The 14,291-nt window shown below is 39.9% G+C and overlaps 1 long non-coding RNA gene across 1 annotated transcript; it reads left to right on the top strand.

Moving 5' to 3' along the window:
- The first annotated feature begins 7,666 nt into the window (after positions 1-7,666).
- On the top strand, positions 7,667-13,035 carry LOC123627691. Its single transcript, XR_006731425.1, has 3 exons — positions 7,667-7,746; positions 8,844-9,171; positions 12,605-13,035. It is a non-coding gene; the product is annotated as an uncharacterized LOC123627691 (long non-coding RNA).
- The last annotated feature ends 1,256 nt before the right edge of the window (positions 13,036-14,291 follow it).

The following is a 14,291-nucleotide window of genomic DNA, read 5'->3' as shown; positions in this document are numbered from 1 at the left end:
AAGGAATACCAGTTTTTCCTTTTTCCCTTTACCAGTACTGACAATATTTATCAAATGTGGTAAAGTCATGAAATAAAAGTTTAAGTAGGGATAGTAAAGTTAATTGGTGGTGGGTTTTTTTGGGGTTAGTAACAGTGTATGTTGATCTGTTATAGAAGTCTAAATTTAAAAATTAATTGCTAGCTGGTGAAGAAACAAAACAAATAAGGCAAGAGATCTTCCCTTAAGAAATATAAGTTCCCTGAGGCTCAGACACGTACTAAGTACTGTGCTAACTTAGGAGCAGACTTAGATAAAATATGGTATGTCTCTCTCAACTAAAATTCACTTGGCATAAATTTTCTGTTACAGATTATTTTAAGTTTTATTGAGGTAGAACCGACAAATCAAAATCGTGTATGTTTAAGGTTTACAACTTGGTTTTCCACATTTTTCTCTTGGAGGGCTTGGCAATGTGAATGTAGCAAAGGAGTAACCACCGTTCAATGCTGTGAGCTCAGTGAGGAGAGTTTGGGTGTCTGGTTGTACACTGCTACGTGTGCAGAGTGTGGAGTCCGGTGCACAGTAGTGGCCTAATAATTAAATGGTTGAACAAATAAAAATGTTCTCAATTTCAATGCTGGAATCTTATAGCTACACCTTTTTATTATTTTAAGTACAGTTGACCCTTGAACAATGCAGGAGTCAGGAAAGTTGGGGTTGCTGACCCCCATGCTACCTGCCCCCATCATGGCATTGAAACTCTGTGCATAAGTTTTGACTTCCCCAAAACTTTTTTTTTTTTTTGAGACAGAGTCTCGCTCTGTTGCCCTGGCTAGAGTGAGTGCCGTGGCATCAGCCTCGCTCACAGCAACCTCAAACTCCTGGGCTCAAGAGATCCTCCTGACTCAGCCTCCCAGACTTCCCCAAAACTTAACTAACAGGCTACTGCTGACTGGAAGCCTTACCAATAGCATAAATAGTTGATTAACATATATTTTGTATGCTATATGTATTATATACTGTATTCTTATGATGAAGTAAGCTAGGGCAAATAAAATGTTATCAAGAAAGCCATAAGGAAGAGAAAGTACATTCATTAAGTGGAAGTGGATCATGGCAAAGGTCTTCATCCTCATCATCTTCACATTGTGTAGGCTGAGGAGGAGGAGGAGGGGGAGGCTGGTCTTGCTGTCTCAGGTGGCAGCGATGGAAGAACATCTGCATGTAAGGGGACTCATGCAGTTCAAACCCGTATTGTTCAAGGGTTAACCATAACGTGATCAACACTCTATTGTTAATATTTGATATAAGGGACATTGAAAGATAGCATGCATTTTACACAAGTTGATTTAAGAAAAAATACTATAAATAGTATTACTAAAAGGCTTTCATTTTAATGGAGAAATCAGTCCATGCATATATTTTTCTCCAAAATATCAGTGAAAACATAATATTGATTACTTGTGAATGTTATTTATAATCACCATGAAAGAGCATTGATTAAGGACTTCAACATATTGCAAAAAGAGATTTCGCTGTTCATTGAAAGATGCAAGACTTCAACCTCAGACCTGATTTTATATTTAAGTCATATCACAGAGATGTTTAGAGATATATGGGAACTAATAAGGAACTAATTAATTTTATAATGTTTTCATCTTTACCATCAAGATTAAGTATAGACCGGTAATGAAATAATAACCTTATATCTCATTTTAAAGACCAGCAAAAAATGATATAATCAAAATCCTTGACTACTTTTTACTGGAACAATTTTTTTCCCTGTCTGATATTACTCTAGGATAATATATTAATATTTTCTGAGGTTTTTGGTTTAATAACAAAATTCTTAACAGTCTCATAAAGGACTTAGAGGAGAGCAATAGGAGATAAAGTCACAGAAGTGCGGAGTAGAGCATTAGAGATTTAAGGGAAACCATCAGAATCTTGGCTTTTATTCTTAAAACAATGGTGAGTCACTGGAGATTTTGCATAGAGGAATGATAGAATTTTATTTGAGTTTAAAAAAATCCTTCTGGCTGCTCTGATGAGAATAGACCGTGGGAGTGCAGGGTGTAAATGGCTTGGGAAGGCATGGAAGTGGTCTTAATTCAGACATGTTTTTAAGGTTAAATTTGCATTTGGGGGGGCAGAGTAGCTGTGAGTTATGGGAGAGAAGTCAAAGATGACCTCAGGGTATTTGGACTAAGCAAGTGAATAGACAGAGTTGTCATTTACTGACAGAAGCAGTTTTTTTGCAGGTTGGGGATGGGTTTCAAGAATTTAAGTTTGAGTTGCCCATAAGACACTCAAGTGGAAAGGGAAGCAGATATATGAGTCTGGAGTTTAGGAGACAGATTAGAACTAAAAGTGTAAGTTTGTGAGTCATCAAGATGTAGATGTATTTAAAGCCATGGTGCTGAATGAAGTCACCAAGAGAGCTGTAAAAGCAAGCATGGAAGTGAGGCAGTTACTAGAGAGGGATTTAGGGCTAAGAGAAGAATTTTATTTTTGATTCGTGTTCTGATTAGTGTGATCCAGAAGGGAGGAAAAACATGTGTGATACAATCGTGGCAATCGCTGGAATAACGTCAGAGAATGGGATGTAGTTCACAAAGAGAAGTCTTGCCATTATATATTTAATAGGATGAAGACATTTTGGCTGTTATATATATTAACACCAACATTTAATATTTTTTGTCTTTTTAAAATTTAGACATTCTGTTGGGTGGAGAGTGGAATCTAATTTTGCATTAAATATGCATTTCTCTAATGTTTAATGAAGTTAGGAACTTTTTCATGGTATATTATTCATAATTGTCCATTTGGAGAAATCTATTCATAAGAGCTTGAGGAAAAATGAATAGGAAAAAAAAAAAATGAACAGAGCACCAGAGGCTAGGGGACAACATCTGAGGATCTAACATACATGTAACTGAAGTCCCAGAAGGAGAGACGAGAGAGAACTGGATCAATTGATCACATTATGGCGGAAAACTTTCCAGGAGTCTTGAGAATTATTAGTCCATAAAGCCAAGAAACTCAGTGAACCTGAAGCTAGAGAAATATAAATTTAACCATACTTAGAGACATCATTGTCAAACTTCTGAAGATGAAAGATAAAGACAAAGAAGAAAAAGGGAAATACTAGATTCGGCTGGAGAAAGAAGACATTACCTTCAGTAGAAACACAATTGGTGTTTACTTCTTATCAGGGACAATGGGATTCTAACATAAATGTGTGTCTATTTGAAGGACTATTTGTTGAGGCTCCAGAGGAAACTTTTATTCATAATCAAATATGAAAATACAGCATTGAGCAATAATTTCTGTAGCAACCGGGTCAGGAAGACAAACCACCATCTTTGTTACAATGGGCCCAGAATAATCAGGACTTCATCAAGGACTGCAGCTTCCCTCTTTTGCCTATTTCTAACTCAGCACAAACCAGAGAACCAAACATGCTCCCTAACCAACCACAGAAGAAGCCTCACCCTGAGTCATCCCACCTCCAGCTTTCCCAGGCCAACAATCTGGAGTGAAAGTACAGGCCATCCCTGATTTACGATGGTTCCATTCACAGGTTTTGACTTTAGCATTGGGAAAAATGTATTTTCAGTTCATGAGATTTCGATCCACACTGGAGTTATTGGTGTGTAACCTCCTTTGCATTCACTATAAAGCTTTCCCACTTCCTTGCCTCTCGTGCCAAACGCAAGTTGTGTTAGTTTCCTATGGCTACTGTAATAAATTGCCACAAATGTAGTGGCTTAAAACAACACACATTTATTATCTTAGAGTTCTGAAGGTCAGAGTGTGAAATGCTTCGCAGGAGGCTGAGATCAAGGTGTGGGCAGAGCAGTGTTTGTCCCAGGGGCCGAGGGGACAGCCCGTTCCTAGTCTGTGCCAGCTCCTGCAGGCTGTGCATGTCCCTGGATTCTCGGGCATCACTGTGACCTCTGCTTCTGCTGTCACATCTCTGTTGACTGCGATTCTCTTGCCTCTTTCTTGTAACAGCCCTTGTGGTTGCACGGGGCTGACCTGTGTTATTGGAGTCATTTCCCCATTTTACAATCCTTAAGGTCCATCCTGTCTGCAACAAAGTCTCTATGTCCATGTAAATAACATGTTCACAGGTTCCAAGGATCCGGACTCAGATGCCTTTCCAGGTAATCATTTGGCCTACAACAAAAATGCTTGTAGCTAACTTCCTTGTTATATCAAGTTCTGAAAACAGCATCTGTTCTCATTCAGTAATCTTTGTTTCCGCAGTGAAAATAGAATGTCTACATCCATGTTGAGTGTCTAGTGCAAAGGGTGTCGAAAAGAGCTATAGCAGCAGCAAAATTATTGCTCTTTATGCATGACCCCTTCCTAAGTTCATCCATTAAGTTTTCTACTCTGGTTGGTGAGAAGAGAATACATTTTTGGCTCTGGACAATGTTCAAAGTAAAGACTGGAGCGGGGCCCCCTGTGGCCCTTGGGGGTTCCCTCCCTGTGCTGTTCTATTTTCTGGTTCTTGGCCCCTTGGCGTCCAGCTGCTTTGCTCTTGATCTTCCATCTCTGTCTTTCCCATTCCTGGGCTCCAAGTTCTCAAACTGAAGATGGAAAACTCTTAGGACAGTTGATTCAGGCAATCCTAGGGCTCACTTCTTTGGTTTCCCTTCTTTTGGGGATCACTGTCCTTATTTGCTTGACTCCATTTTCTTAAAAGCTGAATTCTTTTTTCTCAGCTATTTTGTCTGTCGTTTTTGTTAAATTTATTTCAGGTAGGAAGAAAAATCTGGTTTCAGCTTGGCCAAAAAGGAATGTCTTTATTAATATTTCTAAAGTATACTGCTTCTCCATCATGGAGAGCTATACTTTTACTCTACAAATTAAAGTCTACGTTACTTTGTGCTATGGCTACATTATTTCTATTTTTTAAATAGTAAGTTTTATCGGATTAAATAAAATTTGCCTCATCTTTTTAAGTTTTAAAATTCTGGAATTATTATTATTTTAATTACAGAGACAGAATTCTGCTTTCATAATAATGAATATTAATGTGATTTGAAACAGGCAAGTACTATATTGAGTTTGGAATCTGTAACTCTATATATTTTATATGCTTGTTGTCTTCGTCACATCAATTGGTCCATTTCCCTGGAAGAGTTTTATTATACCCATTTACTCATCTGCTAAATATATGCCAAGCTTGAGGAACAAAGCCATAAATCAGACACAAGGCTTTGTCCTGTAGTAGAGAAAGGCCATGCTATTAACAAGTGAAGGCAATAAAATGCTCATTTTCAAGTAGTTAAACACAACTTCTCTGCCAGTTATTGCATTGTCTTGGTGACCAAGTACAAGATGCAATGACACTGGATGAAACCTACGCCCTATTCAAGTCACATTCTGTGAGGATGCTGCTTATTCATTTTATCTTCACTGAGCCCTGGTGTAGAGGGAAGAATTATCTAAATCTAACATTATTTTGTGTATTTTTCTCCATTCACTTTATATATAGTTCTGTAATCAATGTTAATTTATTTTGGAACAAATCAGGAGATAAATGTAAAATATTCTTTAAATGAATAGAACAATATATAGGTTTTTAAAAATGTAGATCATTAAAAAGGTGAGGTTACAAAAAAAAGCTGAGGATAACTGAATGCAAACTCTGAAATATTAAAGATACCCATTTTATAGCAGATTTGGTACAAATACGTTGAATAAGTAAAATACATATTTCGTAGTGTTCTGATAACAACTTCCAGTTTATATCCAAAAGGAACTTGCATTAATCCTTAACTAGCATGGCTAATGGATTCATCTCTAATCTGATGCGATTTCTGTTTATCCACGTTTTGCTGATTCTCCTTTTATCATTTGTTTTATGAATTAGAATGCCTGTTTTTTGCTTCAGAGTTATCAAAAATCACAGAAAATTCTTAGGCTTTCCTTAACCTCTGTTTTCACATAAATATTTAAGTACCCACTTGTCGTCAGTTGCTTTCCACGGAAGTCTTTCTTTTAGCCTCCTGAGCTCTGCAAACTGACGGCCAGTTGATCCTTTCAGTTGGCAACTTCATGACCATTTTTACGGTTGTCACTTGTCTTTCTAATTCCTTCCTTCCCTTGAGCATTCTACCTAGCCTGTGCTCTGCTGTGAGCAGCTCTCTCTCGTGGGAGTTACCTACTCTTTCCAGCACACGGGGCTCAGGTAGACAATTCCTTGCTCCTTTTGTGGGAGAAAATTACACATTTGGTATAATAAGTGCTGAAAATAGATTTCCCATTTTGTTACACACGACACATCCTGGTTAGTGCCGATTAATCCTGCAGGGATGATTTATTAACACTTTGAGGGTCTTTATCTTGGGCCCTCAGGTGGCAGGGAGGAGAAGGGACAGGACCGTAGGTGGCACCTGACACAGTCAGAGGGAAGTCAGGGTCCTTGATACTGATCATGTTGTGTCCTTTCCTGGGTTATCTTAGAAAATCACGCTTCCTGTTGTTTCCTCGTTTGAAAAGTAGAAGACGTAATATTTTTCGTTAAGGTACATTAGGTTTTGGAGCTGGAGGAAAGATAGACAATATCAAATAGCATGCATATTTAAGGCAAATAATTTCATAAACTTCAGAATTTATAATTGAAATTTCCAAAGATTAAAATCTTAAACACCTAAATTGTGAACTGCATAGAAACAGAGCTTCGTAGCTGTTTCTCTTGTGATCTGTATTTGGGACATGTGCCTTATGGATGAACAGCAATGTCACAAAGAATTTCTTTAAATTATTAAAAACAAAAGGTAAATACTAACGAAAGGCCTAAGTAGATTCTCATGGAATTCTACTCAAGAGCAAGCATAATGATGATGATTTTCCAATATATGCAAGTGACTTAAACAAACAAAATACTGATAGTCACTTCTTTATTCCTGCCTGGTCTTCATCTGAACTTCTGTGACATTTTTTCCTGATGCTTTACTAGGATAATGATCAGGTTTAACTTTTTATGGTGTGTGTGTGTGTGTGTGTGTGTGTGTGTGTGTGTGTGTGTGTGTGCCCTGTTGATTTTCTCCTCTAGTTTTTAATCTCTTTGATGGTCTATTTCAATTTATGAACCCTCAGCAATTAAGACTGTGTATTGTACCTCTAACATGGCCATAAATATGTGTTTCATGAATTAACTGAATCCAGAAGTCAGGGCACTTCTAATGGAAATTTCATGGATGCAAATCTGTCCTTGAGAGTTTCTATCTGGCCATTGTGTGACAGAATGGACAACGTGTATGACAGTCATCTCCACCAAAATGGTCATCTCCGTTTTCTCAAAGACGGAGGTACGGGGGGGGGTATAATCCAATAATCAATTAATTGTTGACCACTCTGCACTCGTTTTCATTTGATAAACATCTAAGCTTTCTTATGTCATTTTTGAGAACCAGATATATTGTTTGAACATGTTATGTAGATTCTGATTACCTTAAGAAAGAAGAGATGTCTTAAGTGGATTGTGTTACTGAACAGCTACCTTCGAATCAAATCGTGATTAGAGAGTCAAGAAGGTTTATTTAGCACTAAATGTTTTGGGAAACAGCATGAACTATTTTATTTCACATATTTGGGAGAATATGACCAAGAGAAAAAAGAATTGCCAGAAAAAATACTATTTGTTTTCCACCTGCAGTTGGTACAAGGCACACACTGGTCTGGATCCACGAAGGCGTTATGCAGAGGAGATTCAGCTAGGCGGCTGCAGGCAGTGGGCTGCTCATGGTGTGTTGTGTTCACTCACTTGTGACTTCCAGCAAGTTATTTGTTCGTTTCTCAGTTTCATCACATGGAAAATGGGGGTAATGAAAATGACAATATCTACCTCACAGGCCTTTTCCTGCTTAGAAAATGCTTTCAAACACCAGATAGTAAGTACTTGCCAGATATCAGCTGTTGCTATTTTCTGAATGAAAAGTTAACACTAGTATTCAGTTGGATTTTCTCTACAAATTGGAGTTGAACACACATTCTTCACTTTTTTGGGATGTGAGCTTTTTAACGCTGGTTTTCAAACTAAGCTGCTCACTGGGTGGAAATATCTGGACGATTTATGAGAATAGTTAAGCCTGGGTCTCACCTCCAGGGGTTCTGAGAATGGCCTAACTCTGTGATTATTCAGAGCTCCTTAGAGGATGCTAATGCACAGAGAGGCTTGAGAACAGTTTTATAAAATGCTTCTCTTCAGTTTTAGGGAGCCAAAAACCAATACAGCGCTTTTAGATTTTTGTTTCTTTGCATCAGGAAAAAACACCATATAAAAAGCCAACTTCAGTCACTCAGCGATCTCATGCTTCTGTGTTCTACCTTATTATGTCACCTCGCCCCAAATTGCCAATTTGAAATACGTCTGCAGAGGATTTAAGTCCTAATGAGATATTGCCTTTACTCCTGAGGACTAGTGCCAGCCTGTGTGGGTTTCCTATTTTTCAGGGTTGTTTCTTAATAGGATCATCATCTCTTCCCCGATTGCATTAGTTTCCGTTCCTGTGTTACAAATTACTGCCAATGCAGGAGCTAGAACAACATCCATTTATTAGATCGCAGTTGTATGAATCAAAAGTCAGGACACAGAGTGTCGGGATTATCCGCTCAGGTTCTCACGTGGCTGAAACCCAGGTGTCTACCGGGCTGAGTTGTTACCTGGAGGACGTGGTCAAGAATTCATTTCTAAGCTCACTCTTGTAGGCAGAATCCGGCTACAGTGGGTCTTGAAGGCCCCATTTCCTTGCTGACTGTTGGAATGGATTTGCTTTCAGCTCCTAGAGGCTGCCCCCAAACCCCACAGGCGGTTCATAACTTGGATGTTTTTTCTTTTCCAGGCCGGCAGGAACTTGCTTTTCTGGCTTGAAATCACAATCTTCTGCAATCAGCAAGAGAAACATTTTGGATTTGAAGGCGTCAGTTCAGCAGCTATTTTGGAAGTCTCCTGGCCAAGCCTTGGCCTCATTACACCCTCAGTCACCTGCGGCTCATGCTGCTCCCCTGAACCCCCATCTCCCACCTTTCAGTTCCTATTCTACGGTTCCAGTGACCTATTTCCCTGCGGCCCTGCTCGTGTGTTCTAAGCCAACATTAGCTCCTTTAATAACAGAATCTCCTTGGCCCAGTAATGGACTGAGAATGAAAGAAAGTCACAAGTCACCCCTGGTAAGGAATAGTTTTCCTTATTTTAAATGTCTACTCACAGCTACTTTGATCATTAGACGTTAGTAGTTCCCCTGGAAAGATACTTTGTTACCAGAGGGAAGACTCTCTTGCTAGAGGAAATATGTCAAAAACCTCATTTTCTAAAAAAAAAAACCAAAAAAAAAAACCATTTTTTTAGAGAATGCTGAAAGTTTTCCGAGTGAAACAGATCATGAACATTCTGCCCTCCCAAGGTAGAAGCTGTAAATAAAGATGAAGATTTCTTATGCTGGAAAATGACACTGATTAACTATAGACCCAAGGGAGCTTATATGAATATTTTGGTCCAGTTATAAGCACTTTTCTTTTCCCAGCATAGGTCCAGCTATTAATTTTCCCTGTAGTCTGACAGCCTTTTTTTGCACGGTGTTAACAATACAAAGCGAAAAATATGCTACTGAGAGAGTTTACTACTGTGAACCCAGCTGTCATGTATTTCAACCTTGATTTCTGATGTGTTTTTGTCCTTCTATATTTTCCACTAAGGAAGATAACATGAAATACTGATTGACTTCTCTGAAAGCTGTAGCTCTTTTGTAGAAATTTGCTGTAATTAATACCATGTCTTACTATAAAAATATTTTTTCTCTGACATAAATTTGTTCTCCATACAGTCAGTAGCCATGAGGCGCCCAATGTGGATGTCTCTTTATGCTACACCTCTAGATACATTCTTAAGAGCCTTTGTGATCATTATATATATATATATATATATATATATTTTTTTTTTTTTTTTTTTGAGACAGAGTCTCACTTTGTTGCCCTGGCTAGAGTGAGTGCCGTGGCATCAGCCTCGCTCACAGCAACCTCAAACTCCTGGGCTTAAGCGATCCTCCTGCCTCAGCCTCCTGAGTAGCTGGGACTACAGGCATGCACCACAATGCCCGGCTAATTTTTTTTTCTATATATATTTTTAGTTGGCCAGATAATTTATTTCTATTTTTAGTAGAGATGGGGTCTCGTTCAGGCTGGTCTCGAACTCCTGACCTCGAGCGATCCACCCACCTCGGCCTTCCAGAAGGCTAGGATTACAGGCGTGAGCCACCATGCCCGGCCTATTTTTTTGAAACAATTTTAGTCAATGTGCCACAAATGCCTTATTTTTTTTTGTTGTTCTTAGAGATTGAAGCAGAATTTCAAACAATACACATATTCCCTGAGTCCTCATAACAATGTTAACATCATGCTTCTGTGTTTGGTTTGACATCGGGTGCGTAATCTTCAGAGCATTTCAGCACAAGATGTAGGTGCTAAAGGAAAAGCTTGCTAGGTGCATTGGCATTTCTACCTCTTCGATTCCTTTTATGGCTTTCAATATTTTTTCCTCTGCACATTTCCAAGAAAGCAATTGCTTTTGATCTGCCCTTAAAGCTTAATAAATATCTTAATTTACAACCTCTTCAGTTTTACTATTGGAATTACTGGATTAACGATTCCTGCTAAAACTTATTCATAGCCAATAAAGTAAGATGAGAAATATTTCATGTCCCCTACATTCATTTAATCTTCATCTATTTGTGTTTCCAATGATTTAATAGCTTCTGCTACAGTGGAAACTCTTGCAACCAGAATCACTTGAGGTGAAAAAATTCTGAGTTTATCTTGTATATTTATTATCTCAAACAATTAGAAATTAAAAAGAGAGAGAAATACATGCTTTAAGGCCATTAGTTTAATACTAGGGTTGTCTGCTTATATCCTTTAAATATTTCCATGAAGATAATACAAAAAGGTAGGAAAGAGCTGGATATGAAGACTCAAGTAGTGGCTCACGCCTGTAACCCTAGCACTCTGTGAGGCTGAGGTGGGTGGATCGTTTGAGCTCAGGAGTTCAAGACCAGCCTGAGCAAGAGCGAGACTCCATCTCTACTAAAAGAATAGAAAGAAATTGGCTGGACAACGAAAAATATATATGCAAACAATTGGCCGGGCATGGTGGCACATGCCTGTAGTCCCAACTACTCAGGAGGCTGAGGCAGGAGGATCGCTTGAGCCCAAGAGTCTGAGGTTGCTGTGAGCGAGGCTGACACCATGGCACTCTGGCCCGCACAACAGAGTGAGACTCTGTCTCAAAAAAAAAAAAAAAGACTCAAGTAAAAAAAACCACGGCTCTGGCAAGTGAGAGGGTTGTATTCAGAGACAGGAAAAAATGGAATTTTGTCAGACTTGTAAAAGGAAATTATATTTATAAGAAACCAATTATGAAACTCTATCACCTTACTTAAACCATCAATTATTTTCATTTAAGACACTACCCAGAAATTTGAAGACCTGAATTAAATTAAATTATCTCAGTTTTATTTTTTTTCTTATTTAAAATATAATAAGAATCATCATTTTGTTGTGTTTCTATGAAGAGCTATCCTAATGCCTCTCCACTTGAGAGGAACTGACCATTTGACCACAGTTGAGATTATTAAAAGTGGAGCTGTGATAGTGGTACTGGGAAGATGTTTGGAGTTTGCAGGAAATGCTTACAAATCTGTAAACCCACGATCTCTTGGGCAAAACTGATGTTCAGAAACTGAAGTGACTCATCTCACAATGCCAAAATCAGAGATCTGGCAGAATCTGGGCAGGGATGGGGCCAGAACCGGAGCTGATTGCAAAGTAGAAAGAGCAAAGGCTTGGAGAAAAAGCACAAACACCAAAACATGTTTCAAAATTGTATTTCTTAGCCAGACAGAGACCTGGAGCCAGACTGCCTGGATGGAAATCCTGGGGACCTCCTGTTTACTATATCTGTGACACTGGTTGGGTTAATTAACCTTTTAAAGTATTTGAATCCTCATGTATAAAATAGGAATATTATAGTAATAATCCTCTAAGGCTGTTGTGAAGATTGAATGAAGTCAGACATATAAAGTGCTTAGAAAAGTGTTTAAGACATTAGCATGAAGCTAAAAGATGATACTTTTATTATTATTGTTATTTTTGTATTTTTTTTTGGAGACAGAGTCTCACTTTATTGCCCAGGCTATAGTGAGTGCCGTGGCGTCAGCCCAGCTCACAGCAACCTCAAACTCCTGGGCTCAAGCGATCCTCCTGCCTCAGCCTCCCGAGTAGCTGGGACTACAGGCATGCGCCACCATGCCTGGCTAATTTTTTCTATATATATTTTTAGCTGTCCATATAATTTCTTTCTATTTTTTTAGCAGAGACGGGGTCTCACTCTTGCTCAGGCTGGTCTCGAACTCCTGACCTCGAGCGATCTGCCCACCTCGGCCTCCCAGAGTGCTAGGATGACAGGCGTGAGCCACCGCGCCCCGCCCATTATTGTAATTTTTATTGAAGTGAATGAAATTAAAGGATTTATGTTCTAGGCACTACGCTTTCTTTAATAGTCCTTGAGATATATTTGTCATCTCTCTCTCTCTTTTTTTTTTAATTTCAGCGTATTATGGGGGTACAACCCCTCTGGCAGGCTGCGGGCTCCTGAACTCCCAGAGAACTTCTCTACCCTCACAAGCCCAAAGCTGCTGCAGCCAGTGAACTGGGAATTGTCAGTCCTCTCTGGGTCACTCCCCATCTCCAGACCTGAGCCCAGGCAGTGGGCACCATATTGCTTTTCCACCCATTGTGTGCCTTTGTCCTCCCCTGGGAGCATCAGCCCTTCAGTTTTCACGTCACTGGTCCCCACACAAGCGTGTCTCAAATCCTGTCCAGACTGTTGTGGTCACAGGGGCCAGTGGGGCCAGGGGGAATCTGTGTGATCCCAGAGCTGGGACATTCCGGGCCCACTGCCTTCCGGGGAAGGGGACAAGGAGGACCACAGTGCCAGCTCTCCTCCATTCAGACTCTTTTCCTCCCCCTCCCCTCCCCCACCCACTGCCACCTGGTGGCACAGGTGTCCCCAGGGATGAACAAGCCAGGGCTCCCAGGGATGGCTGCTTGCCCTCTGCTGGCATGTCCAGTACACTAAGGCTTCCACTGAGAGTAAGGTCCCCATCTCACCTCTTAAAGACCTTCAGGGGACCAAGGGCTGCTCGGATTCTGGGCTCTCTGCCTGCCAGCCCTCCCCAGTGCCACTCGCCTGGCTGCTCCAGCAGAGAGGGCCATACCTCAGAGTGGGGGGACATTAACCTGGTTCGAGCACTCCATGGGCATTCAAAGAATAGACCACCATTTGCAATAGTACCATTTTGCTGGGCACGCTGGGGCCAGAGACAGCATGACTGCATTATTGTCAGAGGAGTTTTTAAAAGTTTTGATTTTCTTGTTCACATAAAGAAAAGGTTTGCAACAAGCTATGTTCTGGCTAGTCTCAGCATGAACGGACAAGTGACATACCCTACAGTAGATTTCATATACCATTATCCGCTAAAAGTTGTAAATGCACTTGGAAATAAATGTTCATTTTCTGGTTGTAAGAATATATTTATATTCTAATGAAAATTTCCTAGTCTTTTTATTTTGCATAGGGAAAGAAGTATTGTCACATTTTCCAAAGACCTGGTATTTATTTTTTGTCTCGGTGATAGCAAAAAAAATGCCTCGGCAATTTAGACTGAATCAAGACAGAAAGAGCAAGGCTTAGGAGTGTGGCTCTGAGATGTTGTGTTGCTGTTTTTAGTGCGGCCAACATGTACCATCTGCTTTCCTTTATAACTCTGCACGTTTCTTACCGATCTGGCTAATACCACCAGGCAACCTTTTCTTTTCCCTTCTATCACGCCTGACATTTCCTGCCTTCTGGGTGAGCCGCTTGCCCAGCTCAGCCATGTATACGCACACGCTTGTGTGGGCCATGGCTTGCTTTAATTTTGAGCCACTAGGCTTTGCAATTTTAAATGCTTTTCTAAATCCTTTGAGTGTATTCCATTGGTTTAATTATATGTCACATTTTAACTTCTTTAAAGCACATTCTTTCTGATGTCATAGTTCATGTAACGAATATCATGCTGTAGTCTGGGCACGTTCCAGGCCTGGATCTCAAAGGGTAACCGTCAAACGGAAAAGGTGAAGCCAGAGAGACAAAACAGCATGCTGGGTCTCTGGGGAGTCTCCTCGGTTTCAAACGTGTGGATGGAACTGTCCAGGTGGAAACTAGAGGTGTCATATCTAGGCCGCCACCCAAGGGG

Source organism: Lemur catta, chromosome 26 (genome assembly GCF_020740605.2).
Source record: "Lemur catta isolate mLemCat1 chromosome 26, mLemCat1.pri, whole genome shotgun sequence".
NCBI lineage: Eukaryota > Metazoa > Chordata > Mammalia > Primates > Lemuridae > Lemur > Lemur catta.
The sequence above is the reverse complement of the archived record's forward strand: the minus strand, read 5'-3'. Positions and strand labels throughout refer to the sequence as shown.